We start from the raw sequence: 20,888 nt of genomic DNA, 5'->3' as shown, positions 1-20,888 counted from the left end.
GAGATCACGGAGGGTAGAGAAGAAGGTCACTTCCTCTAATCCCTCCCTTTTGTCCCCTGTAAATCTGTCCTTACAGATCGATCTCGCGGCGGCGCGGCGGCCATGGAGCCGAATCTGGACATGGCGGCCATGAGAAAGAAGCTAGAGGATGAGTTGCTCGGCACCTGGCTGTGGGACAGGGAGCTGTACTCCATCCTGCAGGAACAGCAAGAGCTTGACGACGAAGGTGATTACGAGTACTACGAACCAGACGAATCAGACCAAGAAGAAGAGGAGCTCCACTATGGTGGTTCTTGGGGATACGGGTATACGTTCTACTACGAGGACGGGAACCCTTATTACGTCGCCGACATGGAAGAGAGGTGGGAGAATCAGATCGAGTTTCCTTCGACAATGTCCAGCGCCAAGAGATCAAGGGGGGTCTGGGAGGGGTCTCTTCAGGTCAATGGCCCGTGTCAGCTCGATCCAAGCCTGTTATCCGCGTAAAGCTTGCGTAAGTGGCCACGCTTTATTGCTATTATGTGGTTTTTATTTTGTGAAATCTGAACCCACAGATTCTAGAACATCACAACGAGAAAGATTGGCGGTCAGCTTCTGAACATCACACTAGTGCAGAACCGGGCAATAGCACCGGTTCATAAGGCCCTTTAGTATCGGTTTGGTAACCGGCGCTAAAGTGTAGGCACTAAAGCCCCCCCCCCCCTTTAGTACCGGTTCAGCATGAACCGGTGCTAAAGGGCAACTACGTGGCATGAGCCAGCTTCGGGGGTAGGGAGCCCTTTAGTACCGGTTGGTGTCACCAACCGGTATTAAAAGGTTGGGGCTTTGGGTTTATGATTTCTTTTTCATTTAATTTTGTGTTTTCCATTTAATTCTTTTTCGTTTGCTGGTATTTTACGATACTATATATTGTACACGTTATACATATATATAAATAGAATTTCTAGTAGAACCGATCATAATATATATATATCATCGAATGTCTCACAACCACCATTAATTAATTCACATATATATACACACATGTATGTATATATATATACACACACAATTTCTCCTAATTGGTGCCTTCGGAGCTAGTGGCATTAGCCTAATTGATGCCTTCGGAGCACGATAACAATTGGAAGTGGTTCATGAGGGCGGTAACGGGTAATAGTATTCTCCTTTGGGATCTATGACCTGGTCGAGCAAAAATCCCGTTATTTCCTCTTGAATTGCTTCTATGTGGCCCTCTGTTAGGAGCTTCTCCCGCACCTCTTTGAACTGTTAAGAAGGAGATCAATATGCATGTGTATTAGTTGTGTGACTAGATATCGATAATGGTGTAAAAATTGTGAATAGTGTTCTGACAAACGTACCCACTCCTGTCTTTGAGATTTGCTCCTTTCGGACGCCATCATGCGAATGTTCTCGCAAACGTAGTATGCACACAGATTATTCCCCGGCGCCTGCTTCAGGGCCTTTACGAGAATGGAATTAGATCAGATAATAATTAATCAAGCATGATAATTAAAGAGATGGCAGCTAGCTAGTACTACTTAATTACTTACCTGGGGTCGATACCATTTCAAATTTTGTTTCCATGGGCCTGGAGTGGCCCTGATGAACTTTGCCCAAGCCCTGCCCGCCGACAAAGAAAATGAATAAATGGGTTATTAAATAGTTGTTATCAGGAAATGACGAACTAATTAAATAGGCTGAGATATAGTTAATAATGATTGAAATTACCTGTTGACTATCCCCTTCACGATGGTGTAGTCACTTGCTTTCTTAAGTAGTGAGTCTAGTAGTTCAACTGTTCCTTCATCAACTTTAATGATTAACAAGATCCAGTGAAATCTGCATGCACACACGTTTGCATGTCTTAATTAAGCGAGCATATGTAAGCAAAAATATGTAGCTAGCTAGTAGGCAAAAACAGAATTTGTAGTACAAGACAGTGTGACTCACTCGAAGTTGTAAGGAAGTAGTATATCTTCATTGTATTTGAGGTGCTTGAAGAACTCTAGCATGATTTCCTCTACACTTTTTTCGTAATATGAATCTATTTTCCATGTGTATTCATTAATGGTATTTGGGTCAACGAACCCAATGCCATAGCGTCCACCTTTTTTCATTTCATAAATCAACATCCTGCATAATACCACAGAAAAGAATATAGTGAGGATAATTACAGGAGGTAATGATTGATCAAATGATCACTACAGCTAGCTTGAAACTTAAATTACAGAAAGAAATCACTTACAGACAATAGCAACTGACGATAGATTTGTCGAGTGCGTCTTGATTGTATAGCTGAAATAGTTCTGAATACTCAACGGTCACAGCTTTCTCATGGTAGTAATGATCCTTCTTGACATTCACCATGAGGGACTCTCGATTGGAAATCTTGGTAATGTCCATGTACCATTGATGCAATTCATACATTCTCGTTGGGAGCTTATTGACCTCGTCTGGCTCGACCAAAGGTTGGCCCTGGACATATTTCCGTTTTATTTCCTCCTCTCTAGTCAGAGACATGGGCTCGATATCGAGGAGTTGTCCAACAGTGATCTCGATCGTTTCAGCCTGCGCAATATGCTCCTTGGTTATTACCACATCGCCCACCCCGGGAACGTTAACAGTTTGCCCACAATAATATTGGGCGCGCCTACTCTCATGTGTTGTTGACACAACAAGCGGGGGATTGATTGCGCCGCCTGTTCTCCCAGCTGGGGAACGGTTTTACCGCTCCTTTTGCCAGCTGATTTGCTCGAGCTCGAGCTCGCCTCTTTCTGTAGACGTGCTCGATTTAACTTCTTGATGTGGCGCTCATAGTCTGTGTCAACAGGCTTGGGAGCTGGTGCTCTAGCCATACGAATGAAGTGGTCAATCTTTTCCACAGGCACTTTCTCTCTTGGCGGCGGTGCCGGTTTTGGTGCAAAATGGGCTTCCACCTCGGCCTTCGATATGGCTATGTTTTCCTCCTCGGACTTGTCGTAAGGCCTCTACGGAAGAGGCGCGAGGCTTGGACCATATTGAAATCGCTTGCCTCCGCCTGTACCTCCAGTACTACCTTGACTTGTACCGCTACGCACCATAGCTGAGGCGGCTCTCTTCCGTGATTGCTGAGGCGACGAAGATGGCTAACGTGGCTGAGTTGGAGGAGGAGGAGTGGCCTGAAGCTGTGCCGGACTTGGAGGAGGAGTGGCCTGAAGCTGTGCCGGACTTGGAGGAGGAGGAGTGACCTGAAGCTGTGCCGGACTTGGAGGAGGAGTGGCCTGACGCGTTGGTGGACTTGGAGGAGCAGGAGTGTGCTGACTCGGTGGCGGACTTCGATGAGGAGTCGGATGACGCGGTGTCGGTGGCCTTCGAAAGATGATGCAATCCTTTCTCCATAGGATGATACGATGGTTGGCCTCTCCCAGTGTGTGCTCATCGTCACCTCCAGGAATGTCAAGCTCTAGCCCCGAATATTGGTCCACCACCTCATCAACCAAGACACGAGCATAGCCCGATAGAATCGGGTTGCAATGGAAGGTTGACTCGGGGGGATTTGTAAAATCAAGGCCGTCCGCCACCTTCATGGATATGTTTTTCATTTTGAAGTGTAGCTCGCAATTAGTGTTCTCCATGATGTCATCCACTCGATAGCTATCCAGCAATGCGTCGCACGGGGCGGAACCCATGCTGCTTCTCGGCATGGATGGGACGGTGCTATCCAATGGTGGATCATCCGCTAGCTGCTGTGACCCCCTTTGCTGGCTAAGTGAGTCGATATGCTCCCGCTGCCGCTGGAATTTGACTGCCAAGTCCGCGTGCGCTGATTCTAGGCCTTGAAGGTGTTCATAGTCTAGCTTCCTCTGTTCCTCCTCCATCTTCCTCTTCTTCTCCTCCGCAATCTTCTTTCTCGCACGGGTTCTGTAGTCGGCGTTCCAGTCCGAAAACCCCTCATACCACGGAATAGCGTCCATGCCTCGTGTTCTTCCCGGGTGTTCAGGATTTCCCAGGGCACGCGTAAGCTCGTCGTTGCTGTTGGGCTCGAACAACCCGGATCGAGCCTCTTCTATTGCAACAAGTAGCTTATCTTCGGCTCCGTCCAGACATGCCTTCTTCGAAACTTTGCCTGTCTTCGGGTCCAACTCCCCCCCGTGCGCATAGAACCAAGTCCTGCACCTGGGGGGGCAGCTCAATGTTTCTGGAGTGACACCTGCATCCAGCATCTCTTTCTCAGACTTATCCCACTTAGGCATTCCCACCGCATAGCCACCTGGCCCTAGCTTATGGAACTTATCCTTTTTTGCGGCATTGGCCTTGTTTATTCTTGACCGTTACTTAGATAATTCTGAATCCTTGAATTTCACGAAATCGTCCCAATGAGCACTTTGCTTCTCTAGTGTTCCCTCGAATACTGGAGTCTTCCTTCCTCCCTTGACGTACTTGGCCCATTCACGAATCTTGTGGTTCTTGAATGCAACCGCCATCTTCCTAAGAGCAGCGTCCTTGACTTTCTCCACATCTGCATCTGTGAAATGATCTGGTAGGGTGAAATGTTCCATGAGCGTTTCCCAAAGCAGAAGTTTTTGTCTGTCATCGACAAAAGTAACTCCTGGACGTGGCTTTGCTGGCTCTCTCCATTCTTGAAGGGAGATCGGGAGTTGGTCCTTCACAAGAACTCCGCACTGACGAATGAACTTGTCCGCAATCTTCTTAGGCGCTAATGGTTCGCCATTAGGTTTGATGGCCTCGATATTATACTTTACGCCCTCCTTCAACTTTTTTTTCGGGCCTCGTTTCCTGTTGCCTGAAGATTTGCTCGATCCGGATGGCTGAAAGAAGAAAGATTGATTCGTTAATATATCTTCAAGTCATTTAAAACATGTGATGATCACCAGATGCCTGCTTATATAAATATATATACCTCGCCGGTCTTTGTTGTTTCAAGATCAAAATTTTCTTCGTCATGTTCATAGTTCATGACTTCATCAATTCGGTCGTCGTGGTCGAATATCATATCACCCTCCCCGGTGTTGTTTAGATATTCGGAGTCGTCATAATCTTCTTCATTCTGATCATCATCTGGCCCGCGAGGATTGCGTATGATATTGAACAGGGCCTCTTCTCCCTCTCTGCCGATATTGTCCGCCATAGGTTTTATTTAACTAATCCAAAAGAAATATATTCAAATTACAATGCATGGATGCAATCAATTAATAAGGAAAAACTGAATCAATCATAGTACATAATAAGCATCATCGAATATAATCTCGAATACGTCGTCTCGAATAATAGACATAATCTCGAATACATTGTCTCGAATAATATATATAATCTCGAATAAATCATCTCGAATATTATATATCGAATACATCACTAGCAAGCTAGCTAGCTAATAAAGATGGAATACTAGAGAGTAATCTAGGCGGTGGACAACCAAAGTGAAGGAACCATCACTGGATCATAGCTCGGGTGATCTCCCCAAAGAACCTGCCAGGTATTGGAGAACCTGACGTCCATAGCAGCCATGTAGCGATGGACGTGCTCGTCCTCCTCCCTGACACGGCGATGTACCACCTCCGGCGGGGCCGGCTCCCTCCGCACCGAAAGTGGCCCACGTGAATGCCACCAAAGGAGATGAGGGTCGACGACGGGACCCGGGGCCGGGTTCCTCACCAAGCGTCGCGCCCCTGAAGGTAGCACCTCCCGGTGCCATCCCGGCGGAGCCCAGTCCCAGACATGGGTCCTCTGAAGCAGGACGTCGTCGCGAACGGGTCGAGGGCGAGGATGCGGGCCGGGCATCGTCGACAACAAATACTATATGCCACAAAAGTAAAGTAACATTTTTTAAATTATGGATTGTGATTTCATATATGCAAATTCTAAATTTTATAACTAAAACTAACATTTCTAATATTTCTATAACTAAAACTAACATTTCTAATATTTCTATAACTAAAAACCGTTTCTATATAACTAACATTTCTAATATTTCTATATAACTAACATTTCTATATAACTAACATTTCTATAACTAAAACTAACATTTCTAATAATTCTATAACTAAAAAACAGAAAGATTGCTAACAATTCTATAACAATGTGTGTGTGTGTGTGTGTGGTTGGCGGCCGGGGCAGGAGCTCACCGGCAAGGCGCGACGACGGTGGGCGGCGACGGGGACGGGGACGGAGACGGAGACGGCGATGGGGACGGGGCGGCGACGATGACGGGGACGGGGACGGACCGGGCGGGGACGACAAGAGGACGGGGCGCGGCGCGGCGCGGCGACAGGGACGACGGGGACGGGGACGGGGACGGGGACGGCGACGGACGGCGACGTGGGCGGCGACGAGGGGCGGCGGCGACGGGGCAGAGGAGAAAGAAGCAGGGAGAGATGAGAAACTGACAAATTTTTTTAAGTGTTTTCTTATATAGAACCCACCTTTAGTACTGGTTGGAGCCACCAATCGGTATTAAAGGTCTGTTTTGGCCAGGCGAAGCGGCGGGAACCGCACCCCCTTTAGTACTAGGTCGTGGCGCCAACCGGTACTAAAGGCCCCCCTTTAGTACCGGTTGGAGCCACGACCCGGTACTAAAGGGTGTGCGCTGCCAGGCGAGGGGCGCAAAAGTTTAGTCCCACCTCGCTAGCCAAGGGGCACTCGCACCTACTTATAAGCCCCGCCGTCGCTGCTGTCTCGAGCTCCTCTCTTAAGCAGGCCTTCTGGGCCTATCTCTGCTGCGATGCCCTGTTGGGCCTACTGTGCTAGCGGGCCTGCATCCTGGTCCAACTAGAATTTGGGTTTCTAGTCGTATGCAGGCCGTTGTGGCCCAGTAGGTGGGCTTTTTTTCTTATTTTTTTGCTTTATTTATTTTTGTTTTATTTATTTTTGAGTTGTTTTTTGCTGTATTTAGAGTTTCTTTGTGAATATTTTTGCTTTAGGTACAAAAAATTACAAACTTTCTGTTAGTACCGGTAGTCTACAAATTTGAATAGTTTAAATTTTGAATTATTTGAAATTTGTGTGAATCACTAGTTTGTGAATAACTTAACTTTGAAAATAGATTTTTCAGTGATTCTTTTTTCTTATGTTTAATATTAGTATGTTTTATCATTATATTCAATTTGGTAATGTTTAGGTTATTTAAAATATGAAATGCCTTTGTAACAGATGAGTTTTCGTCTGAAACCCTTATACTTCGAAAGAGATTGTCCATTTTGTACACGAAGTGCATCCAGTTTTTACGGTAACCCTCTCTACTTTTTTGCACATGCTATGTGGGTGAAATTATGATACCATGCCAACTTTCAACCTTTTCTGAGTTCATTTGAAATGCTTTTCAATTTCAGGGTCATTTAGCTGAAAAATCAGTAAATGCATGAAAGAATTTGCTTGCACATAAAATTTCTTCGCATTTCAAATGCCAAAACACATAACTAGCTATCCTAACTATTGCAGAGATTCCCTCCTGGGTGTGAAACACACAAGAAAGTGATGATAGTGAAGCCGATCGCATCCCAGATCTTTGGGTGTGAAACTTTTTCTTCGCGTGTGTCCCTTTGCGCTGTAGCCATGGAAAATCTTCATCGTTTAACTAGATGCTTGGGTCAATATTCACTGTGAATGGAGCAATTTCATCAAACTTTTCATAATCTCTTGACATGTCTGTCTTGTCATCCACTCTCACGATGTTTCTCTTCCCAGAAAGAACTATGTGCCGCTTTGGCTCATCGTACGATGCATTCGCTTCCTTATCTTTTCTTTTTCTCGGCTTGGTAGACATGCCCTTCACATAGAAAACATGTGCCACATCATTGGCTAGGACGAATGGTTCATCTGCATACGCAAGATTGTTGAGATCCACTATTGTCGTTCCGTACTGCGGGTCTTCCGTTACCCCGCCTCGTGTCATATTGACCCATTTGCACCGAAATAAAGGGACCTTCAAACCACGTCGATAGTCAAGTTCCCATATGTCCTGTATATAACCATAATATGTTTCCTTTCCCGTCTTGGTTTCTACATCAAAGTGGACACCACTATTTTGGTTGGTGCTCTTCTTATCTTGGGCGATCGTGTAAAATGTATTACCATTTATCTCGTACCCTTTGAAAGTCATTATATTCGAAGATGGTAACTGGGACAGCAAGTATAGGTCATCTTCAATAGAGGCGTCATGCATGGTACGTGTCTGCAACCAGCTGGCGAAACTCCTGGTTTGTTCATGTGTAATCCAGTCATTAGACCGCTCCGGGTGTTTGGAGCGTAGCAAATTCTTGTGTTCATCCATATACGGAGCCACCAAGGCGGAATTCTGTAGAACTGTGTAGTGTGCTTCACTGAGAGAATGCCCGTCCATACATATTATTTGTTCCCCTCCTAGCATGCCTTTTCCATCCAGTCTGCCCTTATGCCGCGATTCAGGAACACCAATCGGCTTAAGGTCAGGAATAAAGTCAATACAAAACTCAATGACCTCCTCATTTTCATGGCCCTTGGAGATGCTTCCTTCTGGCCTAGCACGGTTATGAACATATTTCTTTAAGACTCCCATGAACCTCTCAAAGGGGAACATATTGTGTAGAAATACAGGACCCAAAACGTTAATCTCTTCACATAGGTGAACTAGGACGTGCGTCATGATGTTGAAGAAGGATGGTGGGAACACCAACTCGAAACTGACAAGGCATTGCACCAAATCATTCTCTAACCTTGGTATGATTTCTGGATCGATTACCTTTTGAGAGATTGCATTGAGGAATGCACATAGCTTCACAATGGCTAATCGAACGTTTTCCGGTAGAAGCCCCCTCAATGCAATCGGAAGCAGTTGCTTCATAATCATGTGGCAGTCATGAGACTTTAGGTTCTGGAACTTTTTCTCTGCCATGTTTATTATTCCCTTTATATTCGACGAGAAGCCAGACGGTACCTTAATACTGAGCAGGCATTCAAAGAAGATTTCCTTCTCTTCTTTGGTAAGAGTGTAGCTTGCATGACCCTGATGTATGCCGTCTTTTCCGTGCATACATTGCTGGTCCTCCCATGCCTCAGGTGTATCTTTTGTCTTCCCATACACGCCCAAGAAGCCAAGCAGGGTCACACAAAGATTCTTCGTCACGTGCATCACGTCGATTGCGGAGCGGACCTCTAGGTATTTCCAATAGGGCAGGTCCCAAAATATAGATTTCTTCTTCCACATGGGTGCGCGTCCGTCAGCGTCATTCGGAACAGGTTGTCCACCAAGACCCTTTCCAAAGACCACCTTCAAATCCTTGACCATATCATGTACATCAGCACCAGTACGGTGGCGAGGCTTCGTCCGGTGATCCGCCTCACCTTTGAAATGCTTGTCTTTCTTTCTTACGGGATGCCTGCTCGGAAGAAATCGATGATGTCCCAGGTACACATTCTTCTTACAATTAGCCAAATATATACTGTCGGTATCGTCCAAACAGTGCGTGCATGCGCGGTATCCCTTGTTTGTCTGTCCTGAAAGGTTACTGAGAGCATGCCAATCATTGATGGTCACCAACAGCAACGCCTTTAGGTCAAATTCTTCCCCCATGTGCTCATCCCACGCACGTACACCTGTTCCATTCCACGGTTGTAAGAGTTCTTCAACTAATGGCCTTAGGTACACATCAATGTCGTTGCCGGGTTGCTTAGGGCCTTGGATGAGCACTGGCATCATAATGAACTTCCGCTTCATGCACAACCAAGGAGGAAGGTTATGCAAACATAGAGTCACAGGCCAGGTGCTATGGTTGCTGCTCTGCTCCCCAAAAGGATTAATGCCATCTGCGCTTAGACCAAACCATGCGTTCCTTGCGTCATCTGCAAACTCCTTCCCGTACTTTCTTTCGATTTTTCTCCACTGCGACCCGTCAGCGGGTACTCTCAACTTTCCGTCTTTCTTACGGTCTTCTTTGTGCCATCGCATCGCCTTGGCATGCTCTTTGTTTTGGAACAAACGTTTCAACCGTGGTATTATAGCAGCATACCACATCACCTTGGCAGGAATCTTCTTCCTGGGGCGCTCGCCCTCGACATCACCAGGGTCATCGCGGCTGATCTTATAGCGCAATGCACCGCATAATGGGGCAAGCGTTCAAATCCACATACTCATCACGGTAGAGGATGCAATCATTAGGGCATGCATGTATCTTCTGCACCTCTAACCCTAGAGGGCAGACAGCCTTCTTTGCTTCGTACGTACTCTCGGGCAATTCGTTGTCCTTTGGAAGCATATTCTTTATCGTTACCAGCAACTTTCCAAATCCCTTGTCAGATACACCATTCTCTGCCTTCCATTGTAGCAATTCCAGTGTGGTGCCCAGCTTTTTCTTGTCACCTACGCAATTCGGGTACAACAATTTTTTGTGATCCTCTAACATGCGCTGCAACTTCTTCTTCTCCAAATCATTTTGCGCAGTTTCTCTTTGCATCGGCAATGGCCCGACCTAGATCATCAACGGGCTCATCTGATACCTCTTCTTCAGCTTCTTCCCGCATTGCCGGCTCAGCTTCTTCCCGCATTACCGGCTCAGCTTCTTCCCTCATTGTTGTATCATCGTATTCAGGGAACCCATGGCCAGGATAGCTGTCGTCGTCCTCTTCTTCTTCATTGTCTTCCATCATAACCCCTCTTTCTCCATGCTTGATCCAAACATTATAGTGGGGCATGAAACCGGACTCAAACAGGTGGACGTGAATGGTTCTTGACGTAGAGTATTGTGACCATTCTTACAGCCAGCACATGGACAAGGCATAAAACCATCCGCCCACTTGTTTGCCTCAGCCGCAAGCAGAAAAGTACGCACGCCATTAATGAACTCGGGAGAGCATCGGTCATCGTACATCCATTGCCGGCTCATCTTCAATACACAGCACCGAAAACACCAAATTAATACAATACATAAAGTTCATACATAAAGATCATACAACACTTAAATGCAACAAACAAATAACTCTCTAGCTAAAGAATTTAAATGCAACAACAAATGCGATCAAGATCGCAACTAAGGTAACAATTGGTCCAACATCATAATGATACCAAGCCTCACTATGAATGGCATATTTTCTAATCTTTCTAATCTTCAAGCGCATTTTCTCCATCTTAATCTTGTGATCATCGACGACATCGGCAACATGCAACTCCAATTCCATCTTCTCCCCCTCAATTCTTTTCATTTTTTCCTTCAAATCCTCGTTTTCTCTTTCAACTAAATTTAACCTCTCGACAATATGGTCGGTTGGAATTTCCGGTTCAACTACCTCCTACATACAAATATCTATGTCAACTTGATGGACATAATTTGTCATAAACACGAAATGCAATGAATAGTTTTAGAAAAGAATATGCCACATCCGAATCATAACCCGGACGAGGGCCGACGGGGACGGATATCAAAACCATGGCACTATGTATAACAAACAATGTATGGGTAAGATAATTATACGAGTAACTATATATCCAAATCACACAAACATCAATTTTTTATATAAAACTTCATGAACAAGAGGCTCACCACAAGGTGGTGCCGGCGACGGGACGTTGAGAGCGATCGACGGTGGTTACGACGGAGATTTAGAAGGTACTAAGTAAACCACACCTACATATGCAAACTAAGTGTTATTTTTGACCTCAAATTGCATATAAATCAAATACTAGCACATATATATAATTCCTCCCAAATTACTAAACTCAAAAATCAATCACTATATAAAGCATTGCACGAGCTAATCTAGCAATGAGAGATGAAAGGACAAAGTTGCTAACCTTTGTGATCATTTGAATGGATGGGAGCCTTCAAATCTTGACAAATTTTGGGAAAAATGTGTGATGAGCTTGAGAGGAAGAGGGGAAAGAACAGAGAGGAGAGGAGAAAGGGGAAGAACAGAGCGAGCTCGGGTGGACGAAGGGTCTATGTAGGACGACCTTTAGTACCGGTTCGTGATACGACCCAGTACTAAAGGTGCTGGAGGGGCCCCGGACTGACAACATCCTGCCACCACTCACTTTAGTACCGGTTCGTGGCACGAACCGATGCTAAAGGTTCGCCACGAACCGGTACTAATGAGAGCGGCCGGCTAGCCGTTGGAACCGGCACTAATGCACACATTAGTGCCGGCTGAAATTCAAACTGGCACTAATGTGCTTCACGTTTGACCCTTTTTCTACTAGTGTCAAGCGCCTATTGGTTCATAAGTACTCCCTCCGTCCCAAAGTAAGTGTCTCAACTTTGTACTAGGTTTAGTACAAAATTGTACTAAACTTGAAACACTTATTTTGAGACGGAGGGAGTAGAATTTTTTATAGATACTGTTCGTTAGAATTTCTGTTCTTATTTTTGATTTGCAGGATTGAAAATCATATGTAATATTTTTCTTATGGTTCATTTGGCATGCAATTCCAAACAAAAGTTTTGATTCGGTCCAATCTTATGAAAATTTTGTTTTGTTATGACAGATGTGGCAAGCACCTTATCCTTCAGAAAAATTTCTTCAGTTTTTATGTGAATCCACTTAGTTTTGAATCCTGCAAACCTACTGACGTATTATGTTTGTACCGGTGGCAATTTTTTAGAAAGTTTGACGGTATGCCTTTATAAATAAAGTTAAAAAAAGATTTGCATGCGCATGACCATTTGTATCTCGAGCAAGTCACATTCTCTATTTTGCCACCATGTCCAGTGATTTGCTAGTGAACCAAGGGAAGGGAGTTCCATATGTCATAAAAAAAACCTAAGTATATGTAAAGAGAAAATTGAGAGAAGTCTTCCTCAGGTTCTATATATTTAAGATTCCCAAGTTCTAATCTATATGACGTTATCCATGTATTTACTGCACAACTTTTGATATCTAATGATTTGTTTTCATATTGCCTGCAGTACCTCCATTGCCAAGATGGGAAAACCGTTGGGTTGACAAAAGGGACAATGAACCTTGTCGACGGGCAATCCAAGTGTTTAGTTTGAATTTATCATCTCATCATGATACCGCCTTAGAGGTCTATGGCATGTTTGCATTCCGAGATGTACGAAACAACCAACTACGCAACTATGTCTTTGAATACTCTAGAGACAAACCATGTAAGCTTAAGCCGGTGAGTTATGTTGTACCTTCTCTTCTTTTCTCTTTATCGAAGAAATCTGCAGGATATGTGTCCGAATAATCACGAGTGGACATGCGGCCACGCGCGGCTGGTATCCAGCCCGCATGTTTCCACGTGATTCGTGCCACTTGAATACCCACGGGATGTATAACGATTTTCGGCTCCTCGTATAGCATTTGGTATAACCACGTATTAGCATCTGACACATGCAGCGCAAGGCAGGCAAGGCATCCAATGCAAAATTAAAAGGCAGGCCAGGCATTGAATTGAGGCGCGGGCCACTAGCATCCCAGTCCCAACGACTAGCTCCATGATGCTGCCCGTGGCCTTTTTAAACAATCGGCTTGATTGTCAATGCCCATCCTGCTCAAGCCTTTTTCTTAGTTCTCCTTCTCTCAGCCTCACAAGCATGTGTTCGTCTAAGTCCCAGCTTAGCTCCACGCCTTCTCCATCACACCACACCGCTAACTAGATGCCTCCGCTCCCTCTCATCCGTTGCCCAGATTGCAATGCACGCTACATGATGTGGTTCGTCTCGGGAATGGAAGAAAACCCAGGCAGGCATTTCTACAAGTGCGAAAGGCATGGAGTAAGTTTTTCAAGATCCTTTCGATCCATGTCCACACACACCTCGCTAAACATCTGTTTTTTGTGTTTGGCGGTACGGTGGATGCAGTTTTTTGATGTGCGAGAAGAAGTACACAGTACTTCAGCTCACGGTGGGGATACATGATTTCACATGCATCAGCCTATCGCCACGTATCACTGCTTGAACAGAATCAAGCATGGCTGAAGAACATTTAAATGTTGGGCGTCCTGAATTTGCTGCTCCTGGTCATGATCTTCATGCACAAGCTCTGAAGCTCCCCCCGCCCCCCTTGCGAAGGATTTGCTCTAGATCTCCTGTGTACCACGTGCAATGGATTTGCTCTAGTCCCCATTTGTACTTCGTGCGATTGATTTGCTCTAGTTCCCTATGTATTTATCCTTTTCGGTGTGCCAGTACATATTGCATCCTATGTACGCAGCAGACTGGCCTATCAATAATACTCCTACAACGGTGGTGTGCATGGACCATTGAATCCGGTTTGAACCATGTGTTGCATAACGAGGAGTACACTAATTGCGTGTTACGTACTAACCCCAAGCAAATAGATTTTTAAAGAAAAAAACCCAAGCAATTAGGGATGGCATTAATCCCACACGCTGGGTGTGTAACACACCCACCAAAACGTCAATAATTACTAAACGACTTGACAGCCGACATGCATGCGTTATGAAAGAATTAAATCACTGCAGGGCGAATCAATACACCCAGCTGTCATGCAAACACATAATGGCACCCAGAAAGCCATCAATGCACCATCAACACAACGGACGCGCCGGCCCTTGCAGAGGACGACATGCAGGCATGCAGCCCAACAATGTCGTCATGTTGAGGGATTGACCGATTGAGGAAAACGAGAGATGATTTTTTTTCATGAAAAACGAAAGATGATTACAGGTGTGTGTGTATGCTCGTAGGCATAGAAACCAAAAATCAACGCATCATATAATTTTTTGGATGGTCTAACCTGATCTACATCTGTGCATAACCCACCTCCGATCCTCGCTCTGCTCCTCCACAAGGGACGGATTGCATGAAATCTACAGTGCGACAATCCAGCCAGTGCACGTTCTCAAATGATGTCTATCCAAAACCGAGAGCAGTTATGCCATCGCCGGGGCTGTGATGTGAGGCTTGTATTCATACGAGACATAAATGTCGCCTGGTCCACTAGTGGGGCGTATACCAGGACGTATTCATGAACGCTCGTAATTATCATATTACGTATTTGCAAATGGGCTATAATAAGTAGCAATCACAACGCGTGGACGGATGCTCGGGATTACGGCAGCGCGTGGCTGCATGTCCCAAAAATTCACGTCCTGTGTCTAACTATACAATTTACAGGGTTCTTGTAAGCTTCAACCTCTACTTAACCCGCATCAAGGCATCTACGCGGTTGGGCTTGTGCTAATTGAATATCGTTTGCTAATTAAAGACGAAGAAGGTGAAGACAAGGTGTTAATAGACGGATATTCGGTCTATGCTCCATCTTTCTATGCAGAATATGAAAGGCTCCATTGGCACATTAACACTGGCCATCACGGCAGCATCGATCTAAGAATGGCTTCTATACCAAAGGCCGTGTTGGCTGTGTTGGAGTTTGAGGTGCATCATCTTGGGGACAATTTGTTTGACTCACTTACAATAACTGCGGTCTATCGTACCATGCAAGGGCGTGCTTTTTCAGTCTTCAATGGCAAGTTGAGTGTTTGCAGGCTGCCACCGGTCACAGTTTGTGTGGATTACACCAAGAATTTGACTATAGACTTGTACACGTACAACAGTCACTCAGGTGATGATAATTGCTATCCTGATGGCGTTGTTGGTGATTCGAAAATTCCTGGATATTACGACATTGAGGATATTATGTCTAACACCGTGTGGTTTAAACCGCAGAAGAGTGGAAGCTCTACAAAAAATTCAAGTAATTTGTACAGTCTTGTAATGTCAGTGAAGGTCACGTGGTCTAGCTTGTGTGAACTATGTCAGTAAGATTAATATGCCCAAGGTTTGTATATTTCCATGTAGTAGTGATTTATTACTTCTTAGTTAGCGTTGACTAGTTTAACACCTCAAAATGCTTCTTAGTCACTACTAGTAGTGGTTTCTTTTTTTTTTACCTGATGGGCTATTCGGCACAAGAGAAAAAGGCGGACAGAAAGCTTTCGTATTATAACAACATTCGAAAACCATGAGATGTGCTTGAGTGTATACAAAAAAAACTGCTTCAAACAGATCCAAATAAAATCTGAAATGCAAACAAATGATCTGCCATTTACAAATTTAAAGTTTTGTGAAAATTGCAATTCATTTGCGGGATTTAGAAAATAATAAACCCAGAGATCGTGTGAGATAATATAATTCTACCTCCACAAAGATGTTGACTAGGTTGGTCGTAGGTCGGCTCCAAAACGCTTTGGAGGACGCATGTGCTACGAAGGATTAGGTCGGTAGGCAGCTAGAAACTAGGGCGAGGAGGACGGGGTGCACACCTATAGGTGTTGGATAGGTGTTGGATAGTAAGCTGCTTGAGCTAAGGCTGGTCATAGTGGAGAGTAACTTAGACTAGTGTCATGCATATGACACTAATCTATATTACTACCTTCATAGTGCAAAGTGTCTTAGAAGTAGTATCATGTATGGTTGCATTTATTAGCTTATAGACTCAATCTTTTTTGGGAAGCGCTATGTGATGGTAACATAATACTCATTAACTAGCTGCCACATAAGCAAACTTGTCTTGGGTTGTGCTATTTTACTAGCTAGGTTACTTCCACTATGACTAGCCTAAGAGACGAAAGCGACAGCATAAGCCTGTAAGGCACGAAGCACAAAAATCCATTATTCGGGCACTATCAATGATTGGCTCTTAGTAAGGTTTTGTAGGCAAAATGCTGAGGTGAGGCATAAATTAAAGACGAGAGATATGAGAGTTTTATGTCGGTGAAGATACGACTCTTAGCATATTTATCTAGGTATTAAAATTAAATTCTCTGATCTTTTTTTGTGGATAATTAAATTCTCTGATCTGGTGTGACTTGTCTCTCTATTTTTCTCTCATTCGCTTCTCGCTGCAAACAGACTATAAATTTTAGATGCAAACATGATTCCTGAACGAATTAAATATAACAGAACCTAGGTACGCAACACATAAGTGGTTGTAATTTCAACACTTAGGGTGATGCGTTCAGAACCATTGCTTGGGCATGCCCTTAGAACAGTGCACTACAGAAAAAGAGTAGCAGTGTCCTGGAGTTAGTAACAAGAATTCCAATGGACACCATGAATGTGACACACACACACACACACACACACACACATACACACACACGCACACACACACACACACACACAGAGAGCAGTAAAATCTCTCATTTCCTTCAAAAGCCAAAATATTGTTTGTCCAAACATTAATGAGTGTAGTTTTTTGGAGCTCAAGCTCCATGATATTACCGTGAATAGTAAAAATAGTAAACAAAATCAATAAAAATCTGGAACTTTGTGGCATTAATTATGACCAAATGTTGTAGGTGCTTGCAAATTTTTGTGGCCAAATAACATTCTATGGCCTCATACAAAAAATAACAAAATTGATGCTCAAACTTGTGTGCACTTTTGAGCAGAACTTTTTTTTGTCTTGAACTCGTAGGATGTCACGCGGGCACCAATTTATGCAAGCATGTAAGACATTTGGTCATAAACAATGCCACAAAATTTCAGAATTTTTTACTTTTTTTCAAAATTACTGTTCATGAGAGTACCATGGAGCTCAAGCTAGATTACAACTTTTTGAACATTAACTTACCAATACCCTTACAATTTCTAGTTATATAGAGATTTAATACTTTCACTAATGCTTTTAAAAATTTTAGTTGCATTTGCAGTTGAAGACGGCTTGATTTTGCACCAAAATCAGCAAAAATTTGGATGCCGAGAGAAACACGGACTGTCTTCGAGTGGCTGTGCGTCCAACGTGTGTGAGCTCCGGTTTAGATGGAGTGACCAGCCACCCGTTGAAATGCTAATATTTTTTCATTCCCGCCGCATGGCCCGCGTGCTGCACGCCTTGCCTTGCTCGTGCTAGCACGTGGCAACACGAGGATTAGTAGAGTTGCTGTTTCAAAAAAAAGGATTAGTAGAGTTGCCTAGCTTACTACTAGCATAACCCGCGCGGCGTCACGCCGCGCCCATCAATACGGTGTGTTCATAAGTATTGTGTTTACTATTTACAATTAAAATTATTAATATTTAAATTTAAGATAGCAGATCATTGTATGTAAAATTGTGAACCTAGAAAAATAAGTAAGAACAAAATTAAGAAAAAAGCAAATTTATCGGCATAATGCATGTTGGATGTTGCTAAAGAGGAAAACACATGTTCATACATCTCTGATAGGGATCATCTATTCTTGTCGAAGTGGCACGACTCTAGTGTAATAAGACGAAAGGAACATTGATAAGTATTGCTAGAGTAGATCATCCCGGTGTAGCCTTCTGCAGGTTGCATGGTTGCTGTCTAATTTGACTACGTTCTCCACTGGTAGAAAAAGAGGCTTCCGTCCAGCCCCATTAGTCGCGAAACTGTAGGAACCGCAACTAATGAAGTCTTTAGTCGCGGTTCGGCAGACGAACCGCGACCAAAGGCCTGGGCCCAGGGCGCTCGGTGGCCAGCTGGTGCACGTGAGGGGCTTTAGTCGCGGTTGGCCAGGCCAACCGCGACTAAAGGTGCGCAAAGGCCTTTAGTCGCGGTTGGCCAGGCCAACCGCGACTAAAGCTCCTCCCCTATATATACCAGTTCAGCACGCTCACTTAGTCATTTGGTGCCACTTCTCTTCACAAGCTTCACAAGGGGGTGTAGGTTTGCTTTTGGTTCCTCTTATGCACACAAGGTGTTTGATGAAATGCCCTAAGAGGGTGAAACAAACATGATATGAAGTGTTGGAGCCACACTTGAGGTTCCTCATTTATTTTTTCCTCCTCGATCGCGGTTAGCAACTTGAACCTTTCATGCATGTGTGTCATTGATAAAATATGCATGTGTGCAGTTCATTGTTTAATTTATATTGTTTGTAGCTAGTTAGTTTAACAAATGCATGATGGTTAATTATATATTTTATATTATAATAATGCAGATGAATCGGCAATGGATGTACGGTAACCGACTCTCCGGCGAGTTCACTACGGGTTTGAAAGATTTCCTCGTAGTGGCTAATGCGAACAAGCAGGGGGGTTTTGTTATCTGTCCATGTGTTATCTGTAAGAATCAGAAGGGTTACTCTTCCTCAAGAGATGTTCACATGCATCTGCTTCGGCACGGTTTCATGCCAAGCTATAATTGTTGGACCAAGCATGGAGAAAGATGGGTTATAATGGAAGAAGATGAAGAAGGGGATGATTTCATCGATGAAAGCTATCTTGCTCATTTCGGTGATACTTTCATGGAGGATGCTGAAGGTGAAGGGGAAGGTGAAGAAGAGGCACGTGATGATCCCGTTGATGATCTTGGTCGGACCATTGCTGATGCACGGAGACGCTGCGAAACTGAAAAGGAGAGGGAGAATTTGGATCGCATGTTAGAGGATCACAGAAAGGCGCTGTATCCCGGATGCGATGATGGTCTGAAAAAGCTGGGCTGCACACTGGATTTGCTGAAATGGAAGGCAGAGGCAGGTGTAGCTGACTCGGCATTTGAAAACTTGCTGAAAATGTTGAAGAATATGTTTCCAAAGGATAACGAGTTGCCCGCCAGTACGTACGAAGCAAAGAAGGTTGTCTGCCCTCTAGGTTTAGAGGTTCTGAAGATACATGCATGCATCAACGACTGCATCCTCTACCGCGGTGAATACGAGAATTTGAATGAATGCCCGGTATGCACTGCATTGCGTTATAAGATCAGAGGCGATGACCCTGGTGACGATGTTGAGGGCCAGAAACCCAGGAAGAGGGTTCCCGCCAAGGTGATGTGGTATGCTCCTATAATACCACGGTTGAAACGTCTGTTCGGGAACAAAGAGCATGCCAAGTTGTTGCGATGGCACAAAGAGGACCGTAAGTCGGACGGGGAGTTGAGACACACCGCAGATGGAACGCAATGGAGAAAGATCGACAGATGGTTCAAAGATTTTGCAGCTGACGCAAGGAACATAAGATTTGCTCTAAGTACGGATGGCATGAATCCTTTTGGCGAGCAGAGCTCCAGCCATAGCACCTGGCCCGTGACTCTATGCATCTACAACCTTCCTCCTTGGTTGTGCATGAAGCGGAAGTTCATTATGATGCCAGTGCTCATCCAAGGTCCGAAGCAACCCGGCAACGACATCGATGTGTACCTAAGGCCATTAGTTGATGAACTTTTACAGCTGTGGGGTGGTGTCCGTGTATGGGATGAGCACAAACAAGAGGAATTTGACCTACGAGCGTTGCTTTTCGTAACCATCAACGATTGGCCTGCTCTTAGTAACCTTTCGGGACTGTCAAATAAGGGATACAATGCATGCACGCACTGCTTATATGAGACTGAAAGTGTACATTTGCCAAATTGTAAGAAGAACGTGTACCTTGGGCATCGTCGATTTCTTCCGAAAATTCATCCAGTAAGAAAGAAAGGCAAGCATTACAACGGCAAGGCAGATCACCGGCCGAAGCCTGCGGAACGCACTGGTGCTGAGGTATTTGATATGGTCAAGGATTTGAAAGTCATCTTTGGAAAGGGTCCTGGCGGACAATCAGTTCCGAAGGGAGCTGACAGGCACGCAGCCATGTGGAAGAAGAAATCTATATTCTGGGAGCTAGAATATTGGAAAGTCCTAGATGTCCGCTCTGCAATCGACGTGATGCACGTTACGAAGAATATTTGCGTGAACCTCCTAAGCTTCTTGGGCGTGTATGGGAAGACAAATGATACAAAGGAAGCACGGCAGGACCAGCAACGTTTGAAAGACCCTGATGACCGGCATCCGGAATGGTTTCAAGGTCGTGCCAGCTACGCTCTGACCAAAGAAGAGAAGGTCATCTTTTTTGAATGCCTGAGCAGTATGAAGGTCCCGTCTGGATTCTCGTCCAATATAAAGGGAATAATAAACATGGCGGAGAAAAAGTTCCAAAACCTGAAGTCTCACGACTGCCACGTGATTATGACGCAATTGCTTCCGATTGCTTTGAGGGGGCTCCTGCCGGAAAATGTTC

General features: G+C 44.6%; 1 pseudogene; it reads left to right on the top strand.

The window, feature by feature from the left end:
* The first annotated feature begins 45 nt into the window (after positions 1–45).
* The window catches only part of LOC119332972, a 27,842-nt pseudogene continuing 6,999 nt past the window's right edge, over positions 46–20,888 (top strand).

The sequence above is a fragment of the Triticum dicoccoides genome, chromosome 7A, assembly GCF_002162155.2.
Source record: "Triticum dicoccoides isolate Atlit2015 ecotype Zavitan chromosome 7A, WEW_v2.0, whole genome shotgun sequence".
In the NCBI taxonomy this organism is placed as follows: Eukaryota; Viridiplantae; Streptophyta; class Magnoliopsida; order Poales; family Poaceae; genus Triticum; species Triticum dicoccoides.
This window is presented reverse-complemented; position numbering and strand designations above follow the sequence as displayed.